Source organism: Triticum dicoccoides, chromosome 5A, assembly GCF_002162155.2.
Source record: "Triticum dicoccoides isolate Atlit2015 ecotype Zavitan chromosome 5A, WEW_v2.0, whole genome shotgun sequence".
Lineage (NCBI taxonomy): Eukaryota > Viridiplantae > Streptophyta > Magnoliopsida > Poales > Poaceae > Triticum > Triticum dicoccoides.
The window spans coordinates 427,893,151-427,905,078 of record NC_041388.1 but is presented as its reverse complement, the minus strand read 5'-3'; the positions used below and the strand labels follow the sequence as shown (position 1 = coordinate 427,905,078).

Genomic DNA, 11,928 nt, shown 5'->3' with positions numbered 1-11,928 from the left:
GTGCCGGATTCTGCAGTCCTTTCTCCCAGTCAGTTCTCAAACTTCTTCTCGTCTGTTTCCAAAGGTATTAATTTTACATCTCACATGTTTATTTTTGCAGTGTGTATTAATTACTAAATACTGGCTCTTGCTATTGTTGGCTTTGTTACTGAGCTAGCTTCTCCTCTGCTATTCTAGAATTAAATGTCAAACCTTTATCTGCTATTGTGCAACGAAACTCAAGTTTATGATAATGATAATATGGTGGTTGCATATAGAATTGAGTTCTTGTTAAATATAGCTTCGTTGCTAGATCAAGATAAGGGTTTAGCTAAAGTATAGGTAGGTTCGTTCAGGAAGATTCAGGTATACGATTGATGCTGCTACATGTGCATTTATTGACTCACAGGAAACCTGAAAGCGTAAATGTAATACCGTAATAACACCACCATCACATAACATTTATTCATGAATTTACAAAATACTAAAGTATGGATTAGTTTGCAATCCGGTGTTTGTGCAGTGTCTACTTTTTCTGCACGGTCCTTTCGCCCCATCAAATATTTAGTTGTGAACAATGCTTGCTACTGCGTGTCAGCTGTTGCTTGTTTTGGCAACTGTTAATTACTGGGTGACCAACATCGCAGAATCTAGGCATGTGTGGATGCGCCATTAGTGACCTGCAAAGGTACCTGCAAAACGTTATTTGAATAAGACAATAAATGTTCAAAACTAAACTAGGCCAGGTCAAAGAAGCATAAAGTTTTGCATACTGTTCTAGAGTTTTTAAGTTAATAAAGTGATTTCATTACCAACACAATACCCGCAATCCATTGGTTTATAGTACTATTATTATGTAATAGAATCAGAAACAAACTACATTTTTTTTTGGAAATTAGTGGACTTGTGATTAAATTTGGGTAGAGAGCACCCGGAACTGTTTGTAGTTGGAATATTTTGTCGTTGAAACTTTCTGGCTACTTCTGTAGTATCAGTGTTGGAACTAGCTTAAGATCGATGTTTGCCTTTTACTGATCGATGAGACGATCAGTAACTGTTCTCCTTACAATATGTGGCTATGGAAATAAACTATGTTTGCTAACAAACATTTGTTTGGTGAGTGCTTTCAGGCACCGATCCATGCATAAGGAGGTGTAGGATTGAGCTGGAACGTTGAGAAGATGATCTGGATCTGGATGAGGACCATGTGCTGCTTGGATTGCTCAAGTTATTATTTAATTTTGAGTTTCAATCTGCCTTGCGTACTTCAGTTTCAGTATTATTTGGTAGTTCTGCAGACTTTATTCCCCAGTTTGTGACTTATTTTCAGTTGTGTTTTGTATTATCCGGTAAGAGAATTATAATCATTCACTGAATCTCTGTGATGTTTGTTTCGTCTATGTATAAAAAATTCGAACCCCTGTTGCTAGGTATCATGTTATGCTACTAAATCTGCTATGTAGTCAGAACCAACTATTCTCCATTGCGATGATACGCAACATTTACTAATTTAGTTGATTGTCCCTGCGTTGCAACTGTCCTTTATATAACCCCTTGCGCATTGTTGCGGGAACTTTTAGCAATGAACATATCAAAAATGAAATTAGAATGTTCGAATGGTACAGCACCACATTTAACCTAGAGACCTTAAATGCACAATGCAAGACCTTTTTAACAGCTTTCAAAACGGTCTTACATTGTGGGACAGAGAGAGTATGGGTTAACAAACTTGATTCATCATTTAAAATATGTTAAGTTTGACTCCAAATTATATTCCCCTCATTTGTCCGGAAATTGCTTTTGGAGGTCAAGCTCGGCGAATGCAAAAATTCAAAATTAGTGGAAATTCATATTTTTATATTTCAAAAGTTCTAGAATTTATTTACAGATATAGATGAAATCATAATGCACAAGTGTGCAAATTTTTAGGATGAAATACATTGAAATAAGGGTAGTGCAAAATAACAAAAAAACAAAAACAAATCTGAGGCATTTTAACACATGATACTATTCATCCTCCTGACCATGAATTTGTCTTTTTTGTATAGGTTGAAATGTATTTCATCCTGAAATTTTATACACAACCACCTCACATCCTTGTTTACTTTACAATTTTTTCAAAACTTTTTAAACTGAAATTTTGAGTTTTGCAGAAATTCAGCCTCTATGGAGGCCTAGATCCAAAACGCGTCATTTCATTTGTTCTACTGCACAACAATTGTTTACACAGAAAAATTAACCACTTTTTTTCAAGCTTATTTCTTTGCCTCGTCGACATCCAAAAATATGAGCAGTCACGCCGACAATGAAACCGCATTGCATAGCAAATATCCATTTCTGTGCCCAGACTCATCTGCATCCGGTGAAGAGAAAATTCACAAAAAATACTAACTTTTCTAAGAAAATCCGATTTTCATTTTCTTTTGCATGGGAGGTAATTTGGTGCGTGAGGTATGCTCCAAATTTCAGATCATTTGGTTATATGATTAGCTCTCATAAAAAAAGGACAAATTGGATCAGAACAATACATGAACAATAAACTTTTTCACAGACTTCAAATTTGTCTTTTTTGTCGAGAGCTACTCAAATGTCCAAATGATCTGAAATTTAGAACACACCTCACACACCAAATTATCTTCCATGCAAAATAAGTTAAGATTTTTTTTCAGTTTTTCTAGTATTTTTTTGAATTTTCCATACATCGCGGGTATAGCTGAACCTGGGCACTGAATCGTCTTGTCTCATTGTGTAGATGCTTCTCTACCCTTTCCTTTTTACTAGATGACTCATTGCGCCATTCTACCCTTTCCTTTTTACTAGATGACTCATTGCGCCAATGGCGCAAAAAGCATCGGCCAGCCAGGTTTTGAAAGCATGTGTATGATAGTTTAATTCATATATATGATGGTAGATAAAGGGAAAACAATGATATTGCTTGATGATAGCATATATTGATCTCGTAGTGTTGATATATACTGTTCTAAGAAATTTACAATGAGCATAAGCAAATAGAAAGTATATAGCGTTTTAAGAGAACCCAATGCTACGAAATTTACAATGAGCATAAGCAAATAGAAAATACATAGTGTTTTAGCTGATACATAGTATTGGCGCATCATATAGATGGTTGTAGTTATGAGCCCATGATCATCGGGCAGAGCCATTGATACATATGCCAAAGTCGGTTGACCATCACTTGGAAGAAGAAAGCAAATAAGGAAAAGTGCATAGCAAAAGGCGACACAGAAGAATTTCAGAAGATGCAACATATATAAATTACATTGGTTTTAGATAGTACAATAGATCCCATATTTATACATGACCAGAGAGTAGTCTGAAAAGGAGACAGTTCCTAAAGTGAAGCTGTAAGCATAGAGCTTCACATTTTATTTAGATAAACCAGTAGACTAAACATAGTAACCAGACTGGTTCTTGCTAAGAAGAAGCAAGCCTTCGTGGTGAAGCTATGCATATAGAGCTTCACATGTTGACCAGATAGCTCAGCAGGCTGGACAACATGCTCATGGGGATCGCACATAGTGACCATAGTCATCATGATGATAGTATTCATCAGTTTCATCACCAGAAACGCCACTGTAGACTGGATCTGCCACATGATCGTCTCTGAGTACATGCCTTTTTCCTCTAGTGAGACACGTGCAGTAGATGTAGTGTTTTGAAGTGCAACAACTGCATCATGAATCTCTAGAATAGCCTGCCTGAAATCAAAAAGAGACACTGAGGAAACATGGTCCAAGGCAATGGCAGCAAGACCATGAATTTTGTTTGATGCATCATGCACTTCTTCCAGATAGTTGGATGCTTCTCTAGTTATCTGTTTGATAGTTTGGTTGCGCTGGTTGATTTCTTCTATTTATTCTAACAGCCTTCCTGATACTCCTTCGTGTGCCTGTTTCTGCTGTTGCAGCTGGTAGTAGTTATAGTCAACAAACACCTTGCTCTCACTGGTTTGCATATATTCAATGGCTCGTTCGGCTGCAGAATTCATTGATGTCCTCCCATCCACACATATGGGGCTTGACAGTCTAACCCGGCGTGCTGAAGCTTGGAAACATTCTTTTGTACGGTAATTCAACCTGTGATCTATATCCTCTCTGCTCAAGCAGCCGCACATGGTAGACTGGTTTGGGGAGGCCGAGCTTCTGAAACATTACTTCAGCAAGAGGATGTTTTTGGAAAGATAGACCGAGGGGGCTGGTAGAAGGCACAAATACAGTGTGCATTAAGAATAACGAGGGAGGCCTTGGAATGGACACGCAACAAGAATCTAACATTCCTTTAGCAAGCTAACAATGAAAAGAAGGTACAATATCATGAAGATATGAACAGAGCCAAGTAGTAAAATTAGTTTACGAAGAGAACAGTATCCACACACACAGAAATCAACAGTTTCTAGATAGCCTAGGCATAGCACAAGAGTCAACCATGTGGCTTTTTTGAATGGGATAAAGCAGATTGACAAAGACCATGCTAAACATTTCAGAACTAATTAAGGGCATTAAAGCATATATCCTACTGGCCTTATGCAAATATAGTATTTATAGCTATATGGCATCACTGAAAACATATTCAAAAGCATATCGGAAGGAATTGAACATGTCTTAGCAGGCATGAACTACGAACAGAGCTGGATCTGGATCTGGAACAGAGGAATATACAGTTGTGCCGAACATATAAAAAAACACTCCCTACGGTATTAAGGTCCCATGTTAACAAAAGATCGACAGTCAACACCAAACCTTTATGTCCATGAAATGCAAAAGGGATAACCTTTTGACTGATTAGGGTTAAAGTGAACTAACATGTAGTGATGGTTTGTATGAGCAATATATTTTCATTAAATTGTCCAGATAGATGCACACACCTCAAGAAAAATAGCAAGGAGAGACTAATCACCTGGTCTGAGCAGATAGACAGGTTCATATTTGATCGATATCTCGCCCTGCAGTCCAGAGGGTGACAGATGATGTTGGAATTACCATGATATAAAAATATTTGTGGATAAGGATTGTAATTGTTTTTCATCCAGAGTCCTTGGATATTTTACTTCTAAAAAGGAAATAGAACATACTGCCTCAGTCCTGCTATTAACATTCAAATGGTAGTTCAATACCTCAAGATACTTAAATTAGGTTTCATCAGCAGGCACGAAACTGTCCAACATATATCTCATCAATAATCTCTAAACAGATATGACCAAGGATCAGACTTTTCAGTTACAATGAGAAAATCCTAACAAAAAGATAAATTTTAGCATCACCAAGGATATTTTGTAGGCTTACATGTAAAATCAGACCCTTTGCCAGTAAATAAGGTGGTATTACTCTATCCAATACAAACCTGATAGCTGGGGGCACCTGAAAAATAAGATGTAACAGACCAAAACACCATGTTTTCTCCATAGGGAACACATTGTATCCAAATAAGAGAAAGAGAGAAGTTTCTCCATGATATGACAAAGTGATAGCATGTTCAAAAAAGAATATTTTTATCACACTAAAAATAAAAAGAATGTGAGATGCATACAGGATGCAAAAATGGAGAACAGATAATCAGATACTACATCCAACATCTCTGCATTTGAACGAAGTGTTTTTGGATGGTCCAGCTCATATTCATAAACAAAAAAGAGCTACTTCTGTCAGATATACAAACACATCGTCGAAATAGATATAACCAAAAATTAGTTTGCACATGCTGAAAAAGATGCATCTTCACTTAGCTGGAAGGTAGTACTTATTATACATGAAAAAGATACTCTGGAATATCACACACTTTGCTCAGCAGGAGGTACTTATTATACATCCAAAACTAAAGGTTACCGATTAGCATACAAGGAACTTGAAAAAATGGCAAATCTTCAACGATATATAATGCTTGCCAAAAAAATCCATGCATTCCTGTAACTGGATCATGATAAATCAAATACCTTTTATGTTTACCTCCATGGTCTGAGCTACCTGAATGTTCAGAACCTGGTTAAATTGGCATAACCCCATCCCTAAAATCAAGACACAAAAACCAGGGTTCCAAAGTAAATTAGAGTCGCTGTCGAGCACGAGAATTAGTTTGTAGCTTAGATCACCAATTTCGACAGAACAATACTCTGCTTAAAAGCAATGACCACTACCAATTGGAAATGCACACAATAATCTCAGGGGGGACTACTACCAATCTGAAAATGATAATTTCTTCTGGTCTCTGGCATCGGGTGTGCTTCCATAAGTCATTAGTGAATCGCTAAGCTGGTTATTGTAGATTTGTAACAACCTATACAACATTCCTTTAGTTCACAATGGACCAATTTTTTGCCGACGTACAATCTATTGGCCACACTTTCTAGCACACTTATTCCAACTGAAGCCAGCTCCTGCTTGAGTGAATACTAATAGTTCTAAGAAGATAAACCACACATTGAATTGGTTCTAATTAGATCCTCTGAAAGATGCAAGCAGCTAGAGTACCTTAGTCCATAGGAGTCCTGGAACTGGGTCACAAGTTCTTCAGTAAACTGGATCAGTGAGAATATTAATTGAGTCGTTGCTCAAGGTGATCCTGCTAAGTACGAACTGAAACATTTGAGGATCCCAGTGAAACATCACCATATATATACATCCCTGCAAAATCTGTACAATATGTAGTTAGCAGCCGCTGGTACTATGCAGTGAACAAATAAATAATCAACCTATTCCAATGTTGCATGAAGCATATTTTATGGTTGTAGTTTTAATGAAAAGGCTAAGCAAACATAGTTGAACCCAACCAATTTTTGTTGAGCAAAACTGTGTTCCCTAGAGCATATAAACTGCAGATTGAGACATCCAGAGGATTATGTGCTGCATGAAAACCTTGATTCCGAACACAGAGTTGGTGTACTGACCCTAAAAAGGGCAACCTGGTGCATGTAGCTCCCGCTTGCGCAGGGTCCAGGGAAGGGTCCGACCACTTTGGGTCTATAGTACGCAGCCTTTCCCTACATTTCTGTAAGAGGCTGTTTCCAGGACTTGAACCCATGACCTCATGGTCACAAGGCAGCAGCTTTACCACTGCGCCAAGGCTCCCCTTCTAAAAATCATGGAGCCTGGGAATCGAACCCAGGACCTCCTGGTGTGAGAACTAGCTGCTGACCAGTCGAGCTAGTAGAGTTGGTGTACTGACCCTAAAAATACAAAATAAAGACATGAATATCGGTATGTGATACATTTCTGGTTAGAGTTCCAGGCTCAAATAAGCTGCAATTCTTAATAAATGTGAAGTTAAATTCATATCCTTTGAAAAAAATAGTAGAAATCCATATCGGTTCCCATTCCATTTCTCTTCGTTTCTTCTGAAGCTTTCCAAAACGCTACCCGTCACCCAAATTTCAACCTCACCTCTCATGGACAGTTAAAGCTGGTAAATGGAGAAAGAAGCTTGCAACGGGGCCTTCCAAGATAATATTTCACCGAATATACACCATTTAGAAAGAAGATGAGAAGACAAACTGATCTTTATCTCCTCTTATAGAATCTGTAAACTCAGTGGAGAGCATAATGTTCATAAATAGCATCATCCAGCAGCTAACCCTCTTGGGAGCATTTGAACAGATAGTTACAAAATTCAATCACATTTGATTGTAATACCAAAAGCATTCATAGATGATCTATCAAAACCAGATCCATGAAATTCAGCTACAAATTTCTATGACGTGAGGCATAGGCATTTATATCTAAGACAAAATGTGTTAAAAGTGGATGTTAAATTCAGACCTTATCAATGCAGGGTGTGAATCCCGAACAGCAAACACGATTTGCAAGCATAAAAAGAAACAAATAATCTTTAGATTCTCTCTTGCAGAAAAGTAAAATAATAACAATTTGATTCTTGGACAACTCCTTCCACCAAATCACATTCAGGCTCTCCACTCTCAAATCCTCCTTCTGGGGCCTAAGATTTGGAGGGCTGCATCTCAGGTTCTCAAACAGAGAATAGAAGTAGAAACCAATCCAATCCAATCCTCCTGCAGCAGAGAGGGAGTTGCACGAGCGCGAACACGAACAGAGCACAACAGCCATCCCCGTGCGTGAGAAAGTTGAATCAGAGGACCAAATCGAATAGACAGACGCATGGAGGTGAAGAGGGACGGGAGGGCACCTTGACGAGCTCCGTGGCATCGGCGTCCCGAGAAGAAGCACACAGGCGGGGGACGTAGACCTCCTCTCCCTTGACGCCAATGCGAGGATCTTGTCGAGCGTGGCCGCCGCCGGCCGGCCTCCCTTCTCGGCTTCTTCCCGCGGTCTGGGCACGGGAGAGGAGTGGTAGATGGTGACGGGGACGATGAGGGAGATGCGAGCAGCACGAGGAGGCCGGCGGCATGGGCCCAGGGGCGAATTCCTCCTCTCCTCGAGCACCCGATCCACCCGTCATTTGTCTTCCTCCCTCATCTGGCCATGGACTCACCCTCGCCATCTCTATCAACCCGCTCCGCCGCCGCTTGGTGGCCGAGCAGACCGAGAAGGGAGGGTTGTGGACAAAAGGCGGCGGCCGCACGCGAGGTGCGAGAGCATGGGCGGAGGGATGAGGCGGGGGAGCGGAGGCTCCATGGCGGCGGCTGGTTCGAGGCGGGGGAGCGGTGGACGCGGCGTCGGTAGCGACATGGTCGTGGTTGCGAGCATGGGGAAGGCGAGAAGGGGGGCGCGGCGGCGGCGGCAGGAGAGGAAGAGACGGTCGCGGGGGAGACGCGGGTTTTAGGTCAGCATGGGGAAGGGAAGGGGGCGCGGCGCTCGCTCGTTTTTCTCTCGCTCGCTCGCTTCTCTGACTTCTCTACTCGCGCGATTCGCCCCTGCTTTCACCCGGACAGAAGCATGCACCCACCGTGTCGCTGCGAGGCTGGCCCGCGCGCAACGCTGGCCCATGCGTCAGTTGCTCTAGCCCGATTACGCGGCGTGCAGAACAACAAGCATTCCGATTTTCACCAGCGCGACAAAAAGTACGGTGACAATAGCCAGCGAGACAAATCGTGCGTGCAGGATCATTTTGACACAGGGAGGGCGCTGGAACGGCGGGTTGCGTAGGAGAGTTTATATGTTCAGGCCTCTTTTGATTCATAGGATAGGATTATCACATGAATAGGAATCTTGTAGGAAATGAGATGATATGTATCTCAAATCCTATGAGTAGGAATAGGAAACAAGATGTCATTTGGTTGACATCAAAGGAATTTTTTCATTGAGTCTAGGCTCTTTTTTATTTTCCTATGAAATGTGGAGGATAGGAACCAATCCTATGTAGGAATAGGAATCCATTCCTATGAACCAAAGGGCTCTAAAGGAAAAAATTCTATAAGAATTCTATCCTCTAAAATTCCTATGAAATTCCTCTAAACCAAAGGAGGCCTCAGTATGTAGATTTTCCATTTTATGGAGGGCGTTGGGCATTTATCCAGTCTTACATTTGCGAATGCACCTCTAGCCTGGGAAGAGAAACCCACATTTGACCAAGTTAAATGCAGGTCCAAATGTTATAACAAATAATGGTTGCCCAATATTAGCTTACATTACATTATTGACATCAAGACTGAACAAGAAGGCAAAATTTCCACCTCCATAATTTCGAGAAGGCTTACCAACAAGAAGAAATGCTCATGGTTCTCAGTGAAGTCATACAAGAAAGGAAAAGATTTAAAGTTTGGAGCGATAGAAAGAAGATGACATATATTGGTTGATTAAGTAGGTAACGACATGGCTCTCTACTCCGCTCTCCCTGCTCACCCTCCTCTACCTTGCCGCATGGATCTCTGGCCCCGGCCGTGGTCCCGCTCGGCGATGGCTGGCAGCAGGTCTCCTGACACAGTGGCTCCCGTCAGCAGGCGTAGGTGATGCATTCACCGACAAATGAATGGTGCTCCCAAGTCGCTCACCTTCGACCGCTTCTGGATCTTGGCAGACAAGGCTGAGGAGATGAGGTCTCCTCCCACGGGTGGTGTGGTGGGAGGCTAGCTAGCTGGTGAGGTGCTCAGGGTGGAGCGGGTAGGCAATGTGGAGGCACTGCTGCCAGTTGAAGATTACGTCTTGGCGATGTTTGAGCAGCGTGCTGTGCGTGCGGTAGGGGTGCCCTGTACTCGCATGACGTTCGCCCTCGGAGGTTGTGGGGTCTCGTCGGTCATCAAGGTTGGCCAGTGCTGAGTGGCCGCACCTGCAGGTGTCTTCTACGGATTTCTGGAGCCGCACCGCTGTTGGTTCCATTGATATCGTGGTTGTTGGTCAATGTTCGTATTCAGGGGCTCCCAGGTCGATTTTTTCTCCTTCGTCGGTCGATCCAGTGGTTCTTCCGCCCGCGTGGGGGGAGCGGGTGGGTGGGGGTGGGGATGCTTCAAGCTTCGAGGACGTCTGGGTCTTGGTTTGGCCAATCGCCGGCGCCGCCACTGCTGCAAGTGCAACTCCCTCCAGCTGGGCCGGGGAGCATCAAGCCCAAGCTATTGGTTACAATGATTTAGTCAAAGGGCATGTTGACCCAACAGTTCAGAAGAAGAAGCGAAAGAAATTGAAGAAAAATGCTCCTCCTCCTACGACTGCAAAGTCTCCTGAACATTCTGATGCTCAGCTTACGAAAGAGATCTCCCCTGAGCCAGTAATTCCTTCGCAACCCACTGCTCAAGTTACTGATGCACCTCCCTCGCCAAGGCCAACTGAATCAGTGCCTGTGGCCTCCTCTGTAAGAGCTAAAAATCCATCACAGCATGTTGTTTTTGAAGATGGTGAAATCCTTCAGTCCGAGCCCCAAGTTCCTCCTGCTCGTGAAGAACCAAATGTTTTGGTTCCCCCCTCTGCACAACAACCAACCTACGAAGAACAACCTACTCTTGCTCATGTCCCTCATTCGGCCTCTGTGCCCACTGAAAAAGAATCTGCTCCAACCGTTGTGCCTTCAGCTCCCTCTCAACTGCAGATTTCCATCGACACAACGAAACGAGTTTGTGAATATGGTTCGTCTGGGCATAAATCTATCTCTGCTCGTCTTACGGACTCTATAGTATATGGTGATGAAGTGATCTCAATCGAGGATGAATTCAAATATCCATTTCATTGTGAAGAACTGCAGTTATTCTTGACTGGTGCTGGTGCCAAAGGATCGCTATTCAATCGGAATATGCACCCTCAATTCTTTGAAGAAAGTCCTTTCAATGGGCCACACACATCTGAATCGGCTCGTTTCTAGCTAGACCCAAGAACCAACCATCTATTATTCTCGGATTCTCTATGACAGCAAGAAGATATTCCCTCATGAATTTCCGAATATCATTGTTATGAAGGGTATTGGTTGCTTTGATCAGCTGTTGCAAGATTTGGAAGATTTCTGCCTCACCAGTGTGTTTACTTTCGAACATCCGTGGAACCGAGAGATAATTCTTCGGTTCTATGCAACTTTATACATCTCTGGTGATGTAGCTGATAGTTCCAAATGGATCATGGAATGGATGACCGAAGGAAAACCTATCAAGTGCACCGCCAGGGATTTTGTTTCGCACTTTCATTTCCCTCACTTTGAGCATGGTAAAACTGAATTCCGAGTGCATAACATTGACGCCATTACTGATGATATGTTTTAGTGCACCATGGATAAGGAAAAGCTTCATGACTACAATGGTCCTCCCAAGCCAGAGCACTTAACCTTCGAGAATCAAACTCTGTATCATATGCTCACTTACACTATCTACCCTCTAGCCAGAATGAATACTGACGGTTCAATCTCAGATGTTCTTCGAAATGCCATCTATGCCATCTCTGAGAAATATGTCTTTGATGTTGAGGATATGTTTATGAAAATTTTGAAAGATCCTACTCAACATCCAAAAACACTCAAAGTATATGCACCGTGGATTCAGAAAGTGGTTGATTATTGCATGAAAACCGAGTATTTGGCAAAGGTGAGCCATAGAAGTTTTATTCA

At 42.0% G+C, this 11,928-nt stretch overlaps 1 long non-coding RNA gene across 4 annotated transcripts; it reads right to left on the bottom strand.

The window, feature by feature from the left end:
* Positions 1–3,230: 3,230 nt before the first annotated feature.
* Positions 3,231–8,752, bottom strand: LOC119302068. Of its 4 annotated transcripts, none has more exons than XR_005147328.1 (3): positions 8,134–8,752; positions 5,930–6,626; positions 3,231–5,357 (listed from the first exon to the last, which is right to left on the bottom strand). It is a non-coding gene; the product is annotated as an uncharacterized LOC119302068 (long non-coding RNA). The 4 variants fall into 4 exon arrangements; XR_005147327.1 differs by having other exon boundaries at positions 3,231–6,001; positions 6,465–6,626; XR_005147325.1 differs by having other exon boundaries at positions 3,231–6,626.
* Positions 8,753–11,928: the final 3,176 nt, after the last annotated feature.